The following is a 10,419-nucleotide window of genomic DNA, read 5'->3' as shown; positions in this document are numbered from 1 at the left end:
AATTTATTTTGATAAACCAGAGAGTAAGAACTGCACAGCAGCATAGTACATCTGTTTCATGTATTGTACAACATCATCACAGAGAGAGACGAGGAAGGAGCAGCCGGATGAATTTTTTGGGCCTCTATAAACAGAGCTTGAAAGTGAACGTGCTTTGTTGTTAAGTCAGAAGGTTGTGTGTTGTGCTGAAAATCCTTTAAATAAACGAACTAGCTGTTGGGTGCAATAATCAAAAACAAAGAAAAATCAAATAAGCAAAAGTTATTGATACTTAGCTCCTTTATAATGGAAGTGATCTATTTGATGAAACGAATGAGCTCCCCATATCTCCGCTACAACAACAAGGAAAAACTTTGGAAAAATAAAGTGAGTCACGTGTTCAACACGTTGCCCTTAAGACATTAGCGCCCGGCTACACTCAAGAGTGATGATATAACCCTCACAGGACGGATATCTCCAGGATAAAACACTCGAATACACCTACTACTAGCATATGTAGTAGATGCTCAACTTGAGCTTGCCAACTCCGAAAAAACCATAAAGAAAAATCTCGAACGCTTGAGAAAACAATATAAAATATTTTTTTCCCTTGGGGGTCCTTCTAAATATAGAGTAACCCATTTCCCATAGATTTTACAAAAGTAGTGAATTTGTTAATATAATTGACAAATACAACTTAAGAAGAAAAACTCCCCGATGTGGGGCTAAAAAGTTTATATAGTTTCTTAAAACTACTAAAAATTGGAAACTCCACAATGTGGGACTAAAAAGTTTCATTCACAAAAGAAAACAATAAATTATAATTTTTTATTAAAACTTTAAAAAATTATTTTTTTATTAATCGTTTTCCAACAATCCCCCACATGAATGAAAACTCAATAAAACATGAAAACACAGATAGATCTTGGTAAATCAACATCCCAACCTCACGATCCAAACAGACTGATCGTGCAAGTATTGAAATCATACTAGTCATTTCTACGTCCTCTCCCTCACACAAAAGTGTGTTGTCCCCAGGGTCATACTATGGATTCCATAAATCATAATAGTATTGAGAGCTTTCATCTTTAGTTCTCACATGGTGAGACTGTGGGTATCTTTCACCAAAGTGAAAAATCATGAACTAGTGAACCCTTAGTGACCTTTAGGTCCTAAGTTCCAGTAATACCAAAACCATCAAAACGAAAATCACATAAAAAGCGCAGGAAATACCATTTTAGGCAGAGGTGTCCATGAGGTCTTGAACCTTTGCTTAGTGGTTATATGACCGGAATTACTTGCTAAGACAGTGAACTATATCTTGAACTGCTAGCATTTGATGTGATTCGCGATAACAACTACGGGCGATATCTCCAAGATTGCTGCCAAGCTCGTGCCGTTTTGTCCAATTTGGCCCTGGACATATCTTGTTCCTCAGAATGCTCTAGAGAATCAAAGCTCATATTCTCATAGGAAGCGGCCCACTTCCTCATTCAGATAGGTGAGTTTCCATAAAGATTGTTACTGCTACACCCCACTTCAATCTTAAATTGAAACTATAAAACTCATTAAGACTTCTTAAAAGTTATCCTTCACATGCAGTCACACTATCACGTCTACACCATAGGGAAGGGACAGAGAATAAAATTCTCTGATAATGTTTACCTTTATCCACCACAAATTAGTTGTCTCATTCGAAACCTTGATCTTGGGATCTCCAGTCAGCAAGGTTGAGTATCCTTCATGGAAAGTTTAATTTATGAGCTTAAGCCCCTTCCCCTTTGATGCATTTCTAACTATCTCTTGGGATAAACCTTTCGTCAAAGATTGCACGATATTCTCCTTGTACTTTATCCAATCAATGGAAATAACGCCGATTGAGATTAGTTATTTTCAGCTTTAGCTATTATAGATTGGCTAACACAATGTATAGATATAGCTGTCACATGCCTATGCCAGAGAGGAATGTCTTCTAAAAAGCATCTTAGGCACTCGGCCCCCTCTCGTGCTTTATCTAACTCAATACTCTCAGATTCCATAATGAATTGAGCAGTATATATGTTTGTTTGTAAATCTTCCAAAAACAAACCCTGATGCTAGAATGAAACATATCCACTCGTAGACTTAGACTCCTCTGAGTCAACTATCCAGTTTACATCACAAAGTCCCTCAAGGACAACAAGATATCTTTGATAAATCAAATAAAAGGTAATAGAGTATTTTAGGTACCATAATACTCTACTCAGTGCATCTGAATGCTATTGCTCTGGACTACAATTATATCTACTTAACTTACTCACAATATAGGCAATGTCTGGACTCTTTCAGTTCATTAAATTCATCAGACATCCTATGACTCTTGAGTATTCAAGTTAAGATACTCCATTACCCTTTTTTCTTGAGTCTACAAGAATAATCGTACGAAGTACAAGCAGGCTTACAATCACACTGATTGTATCTCTTAAGCACAAATTCAAAATAATGAGAATGACTATGACTACATATGTTAGATTATTTTCTAATCCTCATCCCTAAGATTACATCAACAGGGCCTAAGTCTTTCAAGTCAACGTTCTCATTCAGCGCATGTTTTTAGTGGAATTAATCACATCTATGTTTGTATCAAGTATAAGCATATCATCAGCATACAAGCATACAATCACACAGGCATCCTTAACAAGTTACTTGTAAATATACTTGTCAGATTCATTAACTTAAATCCACTACACATTATCACATGATCAAATTTTCCACGTCACTGTTTACATGCTTATTTTATAAACCATACAAAATTTTGTTCAACTTACAAACTTTGTCATCATAACCTTTCACTACAAAGTCCACAGGTTGGTACAAATTTCTTTATCTAATTCACGATTTTAGAAAAGCTGTCTTAATATCCATCTGATGTATCTCTAATTTGTTTATGACAGCAATAACAATTAGCATCTCAACGGAAGTAAATCTCGTCTCATGTGAATAAAAATCAAGGAAATATATACCTTCTTTTAGTTTATAGCCTTTAGCTACCAACTTAGCCTAATATTTTTCTACAGTTCCATATACCTAATGTTTCCTATTAAAGACTCATTTACATCTCATGGTCTTACTCTCTGGAGGTAAACTATAAACCTCCCAAGTCAGGTTCCGACGGACTTAGTCCATTTCACTAAATGAAGCTTCTTACCAGAATGGGGTTTCAGTAGATATCAAGGCTTCTTTACAAGTCTAGGGCTTAGACTAAGCTAGGCATGTTATGAAGTCGGCTTCATAAGAAGTCTCAAGTCTAATTGTTTTACTTATCTTAGGCTCAACCTTAACTTCATCTTCCTTTAAGATAAGTTCCGACTATTTGAAAATAAATCTAGGGGATCAACAACACATCACTAATGAGGTACACGTTTAAGATTAAACATGTTCAAAGAACTCATCATCCCTAGATTATGTAATAGTATTCACAACAAAGTCAGAAAAATCACACCAAAGTATGAAAAATCATAACGCACAACCAAAAATCAATATGTATAAGTATACTAAGCATACCTTATATGAAGACACAATCAATATTTTTGGTTTCTATCTAGTTCTTTTAGGAAGAGGAATGAAAATCTTAGTCAAACACCCCCACACTTTGACATATTCATAAGAAGTTCATCTACCTTTCCATAAATCATATGGAGTTTCATCTGATCCTTAAGGGTACTATATTCAGGATATACTAGTTAAGAGGACTGCCTCCTTCCACAAGACCGCAGGTAATCCTGAACTAATCAACATGGCAATTATTATCTCCTTAAGGATACAATTATTATGTTCAAGGCTTCTAATTGGTTTTCAACTTCAAGTTTATACATCTTAAGGCTTCTAAGGAATCATCCTTATCCCTAAGCAAGTATACAAGATGGTACCTCGTACAATCATCTACGGAAGTTATAAACCATCTTTTACCATAGTGGTTTTGGGTTGAACTCATGTAAACTAGGCCTAACTGAATTAATTCTAAGGGATTAGAATTACTATGAACATTTGTGCTAAAATATTTTATAGCATATTCATTTCACTTTTGTGTTCAAGATCCAAACTAAATTTGGGTATGAAGCCTATGCTAGGAAGTTTATGCACTGACTTATAATTTTACGGTTCCAAGTCTACCATGCAAAACATTCAAAGACACACAAAAGAAAGCACAAGAATCAACTATGTTCACTTCATCAGATTTTCCTTTAAATTTATATAGACCCTAAGTCCTATAACTGTTGCCTAAAAACTCAATACCCTTAGTTATAACAAGTTTTCCACATTTAATTAAGATCTTCAATCTTTTACCATCTTCAAGAGAACAAGATACAAGATTCTTTCATATGCTCGGAACATGAAAACTTCATTCAGTGTGAGAATATTACAGATATGAGCTTATGCTCGACCTTTCCCTTTTATGCAACCTCTGTCGCAGATGAGTTACTCATATAGAGTTTCTCGACATCCCTTATCCTCTGATAAGAGGTGGACAGGTCTCTGTTTCAACAAACATGGTTAGTGGCTCCAGAGTCCACCCACCAGTCTCTCACATTGGTTATTAAAATAACTTCCGACATCATGTCAATGAACTCGTTCTAATTTGTTTCAACTAAATTAGCATTAACTTTCTACTTATTAAGGTTTTATGTTGTTTACACTTTACTGCCGTATGGTCAGGAATTTTACAAACATAACAATCACCCTTAATTAAAGTAATGCCGGATTCAGTTTTACGAAACATACCTTTCTTATGAAGACTATGGTTAGAGTTGTGTTTGATGTTCTCTCCTTTGTCAGCTTTGGAAGACTTGTGTTCATCCACATGCGCCTGGTAGCCATGTTCCTTTTCAATTTCATGTCACAAACTTCGTTTATACTCTGACCACAGACACGGTAATTTCCCAATCACCTAATACACCATATCTTACAAACCTTAGTTCAGATAAAATATGAGTTTTGAAGATAATATCTAGATTTATAAACTTCGTTTGAACCACCATATCAAAAAACTCATGGTTACCCCATAAAAACTACTTTAGTTAACAACAAAATTCTCCCGCCAGAATTTTTCAGGAACGTTTCTCAGTTTTATAAAATATTAAAAAAATACTTTTACAACTCCAAAAATTCTGAAATTTTACGTTGGTAAATATCAGGATGCCTACTACGTTGTATCAGAAGGGTTCATCGAAATTACTTTTAGGTTAAGAGATAAACTCGAAACTCTACAGCTGACCAAAAATTCGTTTTTGTTTTTCACTCCACAATTAACATCCATGTTTCACAAACCAACCAACCATTTTTGATTATTACAAATAAGTAATGTCTTAAGATTGTTGGGTGCAATAATCAAAAATAAAGAAAAATCAAATAAGCACAAGTTATTGATACTTAGCTCCTTTATAATGGAAGTGATCGATTTGATGAAACGAATGAGCTCCCCATATCTCCGCAACAACAACAAGGCAAAACTTTGGAAAATTAGAGTGAGTCACGTGTTCAACACGTTTCCCTTAAGACATTAACGCCCGGCTACACTCAAGAGTGATGATATAGCCCTCACAAGACGGATATCTCCAAGATAAAACACTCTAATACACCTACTACTAGCATATGTAGTAGATGCTCAACTTGAGCTTGGCAACTCCGAAAAAAACCATAAAGGAAAATCTCGAACGCTTGAGAAATAATATAAAATATTTTTTTCCCTTGTGGGTCCCTCTAAATATAGAGAAACCCCTTTCCCATAGATTTTACAAAAGTAGTGAATTTGTTTATATAATTGACAAACACAACTTAAGAAGAAAAACTCCCCGATGTGGGACTAAAAAGTTTATATAGTTTCTTAAAACTACTAAAAATTGGAAACTCCATAATGTGGGACTAAAAAGTTTCATCACAAAAAAACAATAAATTATAATTTTTTATAAAAATTTTAAAAAATTATTTTTTTTATTAATCGTTTTCCAACATTAGCTATCTAAGATAATTTTATGACCGTATTAGTTAGTTTTTGTCATTCATTTATGGCAAAACAAAAAGATCACAATAAGTATGATTAGTTAATTAGTTCAATTAAACACTTATGCACTTGCTAAGTTCTACCCACCCACCCACTATATACTACTGTACCATTCTTTGTATGATTACTTGATACTAGTACGTCGTTTTGAAGATATTCGTCGAAAACTAGACAAGAGAAAATTGAGATGATGGAGTATACTAACATAGGGAGAATTTGAGGAAAAGTGAAATAGAAAAACCAAACAGTTACGTATCAGAAGACGTTTTCAGAAAACTCTTGTCTTATAGTAGGCCGAGCCACACAACCCAGCCAATTAGCTTGGGTAAAATGCGATTGCATAAATCTTTAGAAGCAAAATTAAATAATATGTATTTTACTTAAATCAAACATTACATTTTGGTTGCAAGGTGCAACCACTCTTTGCGACTTCACTGCTTCATCAAACCAACTCACTCTTAGATCCATAACGGCTCCTGGTCCAGTATTCAAATACCGGCCATAGAAATCGTGCTAGGTGGTTCAACGTTGGATACCCATGGAAGCTAACCTAGTGGTTCTCAAGCAGGTTCAGAATCTCATTAACTTTGGTCATTTATAAGGAGGTAAGGAATCCCAAATTTGGGGTCTCTCCTGGCAATACAGCAAGTTAAGCATCGGTAATCTAAAAAAAAAAATGGAACCAAAAACGAAATACATTAACGTTAAAAGCTTTCTTCATTTTACTCAAATAAGTTTTTAATAAGTAATATGAAATTATGAAGAAATCATTGGACTCAGATCTTCTGAAATTGAATAAAATAGTGAAAATCACTTTAACGCTCCTTTGCTTATTAAATGTCATCTTTATCTTTTAAGCAAATAAAGGATATGGTGTTCATGATCAACCGTATTCTTCAATCAAATGTCATGTGTGGTTCCCAAGCTATTGGACTCGGAATTGGTGCAGCTGATAAGGAAATTAACTCCTTCCCTGCCTCCTCAATTTCTCTAAAGTGGATCATTTGACACGGAAAAATAGAAGTAAAAGTTGCAAACTGTTTCAATATTGAAAATAAAATAAAAAAATTATGATAAATCGGATTATATATTACTCATCTCCCTGATATTGTGAAAAGCTAAACAAGATCAAAGTCATCGTTGCTCTTTCTGGATAAGTATTAGTCATAGGTACAGTATTTATACAACAAACCATTGGCAAATTTAAAATCAAACCCCCAGTTAACAATCAAAAATACCATCAGCAGAATCAAAAAAAAAGGATGATAATCAAAATCAAAATCAAAATATAGCTCGTGATAATCAAACCCAAGTGATAATAATCAAAATCAAAATGTAACCCAAGTTAATTATCAAAATCAAAATCCAAATGTTGCTGTGATAATATCAAAATATTGCTCTTAACATCAGGAACAAAAACAACATTACTGTTTGACCCTAATTTTCCTTCTTCTCAGTTAATTAACCATATTCCATATGTACAGTACAAAGGTGATGATGATCCAGATCGGTGGTATTTAATTTGATGAGAGTCTTAGGAGGCAAAATTGATAATTCCTATTTTTTTCTTATTTGGCCGATTAAAATACCAGAAAGAATACGCACAGAGAGAAGAAGGAAAGAAGATGGCGTTAATGGCGAGAGAGAGAGAAATGAAAGAGAGTTTCTCAGTATTTAACGCAAATTTAACAAAAAGAAAAAAAAAACAAAAACAATCCGGAAACCACATTAGAATTTTTGCACAATACATGTAGCCTCAATGTGCACCCCGGTTTTGAGTGGTGGACAAAGTTGGACTCTTTATTAACTTTTTCTATGTAAACACTTTATTAACCGTGACCGAAAAGTTATGAGTGTTACGAGTGTTTAGTATGAGAGGCTTACAAATCACACTGTTAGTGTTATGAGTGTTTTGTGTTTTCTATGTATATAGGCTTATAACCCACCTCAATATCCCATCTTGTAAGGGTTTAATAGTCCTATTTGGACGTATTTTATTTGCTGATTTTTCTTTTCTACATTTATAAATTTCTTTTAGCTCCATCCATGAATGGATCCTAGATCAACCATGGGTATGCTTCAGCAAGTGATTAGTAGCTTAATTTCCTCCAACATATCAACTTGATTTTAGTTTGAGTTGATGGTAAAATGTCAAATGGAATACTAGCATCAAAGTAGCTTGGCCAGAATATGGATTGTTTTCCCCTATATAACACTGTACATACTATTAGTACTATAACATATCATGCAACCTGTAAAATGTCCCTTAATGTATAAGAGCTAACTAAGATATATTTCGCGACTGTAATTAGCTAGTTAGTTTTACTCATCCATTTATTGCGACACAAAAATCACAATGAAAGTATGAGAGGCTTAAAAATGATGCACTCGATAAGTTCCATCCACCAGTATATATACTACTCTACCGTTCATTGTATGATTACTTGATACTAATGCGTTTTTTCGTTCTACCGAGTGGTCGTCATTGGTTAAAAATTGAGACGTTGGACTATACTAAACTTTAGGTAAACAGTATCTAGTATCTCTATGATTACTTAATAGCCGTTACACTCACCCACTGCAAATACAGATAATTTAAGTGGTAAACAAGGAGAACACATTCGGATTGCTTCACCAGATAGTATATGCCAATTTAATTTATATTAGTTCTGTTATTTTGGTTTCATGTTGAAAGTTATGCCCTTTGTAGTTTAGAGATACTAATATTTCATTAATTGGTAACGGTTATATACGCGACTTTCCTAGGTATATGAAGATATTCAAAGAATATGTGAAGAATTATGCACAACCTGAAGCTTGTGTGGCCGAGTGTTATCTTGGAATGGAGTGTGTTAGGTATTTTGATATTCATAAGGCCCAAGCAGCTGAAACAGGAGTAAAGCAAAGGCGTAACGAAAACATTCAAAATGGTTCCACATCGGCAGCACGTCCTCTTTCTAAAGGTGTCCAAGTGCGTATGGATAGTGAGAAGTTAAAGATAGCTCACAGATATGTGCTTTTTAACACACCGGAAATTGATCCATATATGACGTAAGTATGACATTCATGTTCATTAAAAATGGTATGTTAGTTAATACTTCATTTTTTAATTTTACTTTTGTCTTAGAATGTATATGGACGAGTTAAAATCTTCTGCTGGGAGGGAAATTACCAGTGAAGACCAACTCAACTCCATACAGTCTGACACATTCGCAGATTGGTTTCAACAAAAGGTACGTTTAGTCCACTCTTAGTCAGATTATGCAGCTTAGTATAGTTTAAACACTTGGACATTTTGCTGCTACAGAAAATGCAAATACGTGTGATACTGTTTCATTTTGTCACTTGGAACAATCCATGTTAGGCACAACGTCACTATAAATCTAACTTCTCATGCTTAGATAGCAAATTTAGTTATATTCTTATGTCATGAGATTATATATTTGTAGGTTAAGATGCAAATTGAACAAGGCATGTCAGTATCAAACGCGGTAGAATGGTTGTTATATGGGCCGTTAGAAAACTGCGTATCATATAAAGGCTTGCTAATCAATGGGTCTAGGTTTATTACGAAGGATGTTAAGAGAGTCACAAAAAACAGTGGAGTTTCAATTGAATCAACAACCTTAGTTGCGGGACGGTCAAAAACTAGTGGGTTATACGGTGTTTTAGAAGAAATTCTATTGTTGGACTACAATCATATGTTTCAAATTCCAATATTCAAATGTGATTGGGCTCACACCAGTTTTGGTGTGAAGGTATAAGATGGCTTTACATTAGTCAATTTAAAGCAGCATAAGAACCAATACTGTAACGATCTGTTCATTTTAGCAACACAAGTACGACAAGTTTTCTATTCTCGAGAGTTAAATACATCTAACTGGTATGTGATGGTGAAACCACCACCTAGGGGTTTCCATGAATTAGAGGAATACAATGAAAAGCATGACACAAATTTTCAACCAGTGGATACTTCAACTCTTGGTTTCCAAATGGATGACGAGAGCGAGAGCTACTTAAGAGAAGATGGTGAATATACCATAGTGGTTCCGACAAAGAAGAAGAAAAAAAAGAAGAAGAAAAGGAAGTTCACAAGTTAAGTGAGTATAGTGTATTGTTTTTACTGTATTGAATTTTTACTGTCATTGTCGCTCTTATTGTATTTCCTTTACTAACACTAGTATTGTTCTTGCAAAACAGACAGTTAACAGCTCCATTTGGGTGCTTAATTTATAAAATGCTAGCTCTGTTACCTTTATAATATTTGTTCCGAGTAAACACCCATTTTTAACTCCACCAATGTAAATGATATATCATTTCATTGCCGGTCTCAAGCCCGGATAAAGGAGGAGAGAAAAAGGAACATGTCAGTTGTTATGATTGTTATATTGGCCCACTTA

The sequence above is a fragment of the Papaver somniferum genome, chromosome 11 (assembly GCF_003573695.1).
Source record: "Papaver somniferum cultivar HN1 chromosome 11, ASM357369v1, whole genome shotgun sequence".
Classification (NCBI taxonomy): domain Eukaryota; kingdom Viridiplantae; phylum Streptophyta; class Magnoliopsida; order Ranunculales; family Papaveraceae; genus Papaver; species Papaver somniferum.
Note: the sequence above shows the minus strand (reverse complement) of the source record.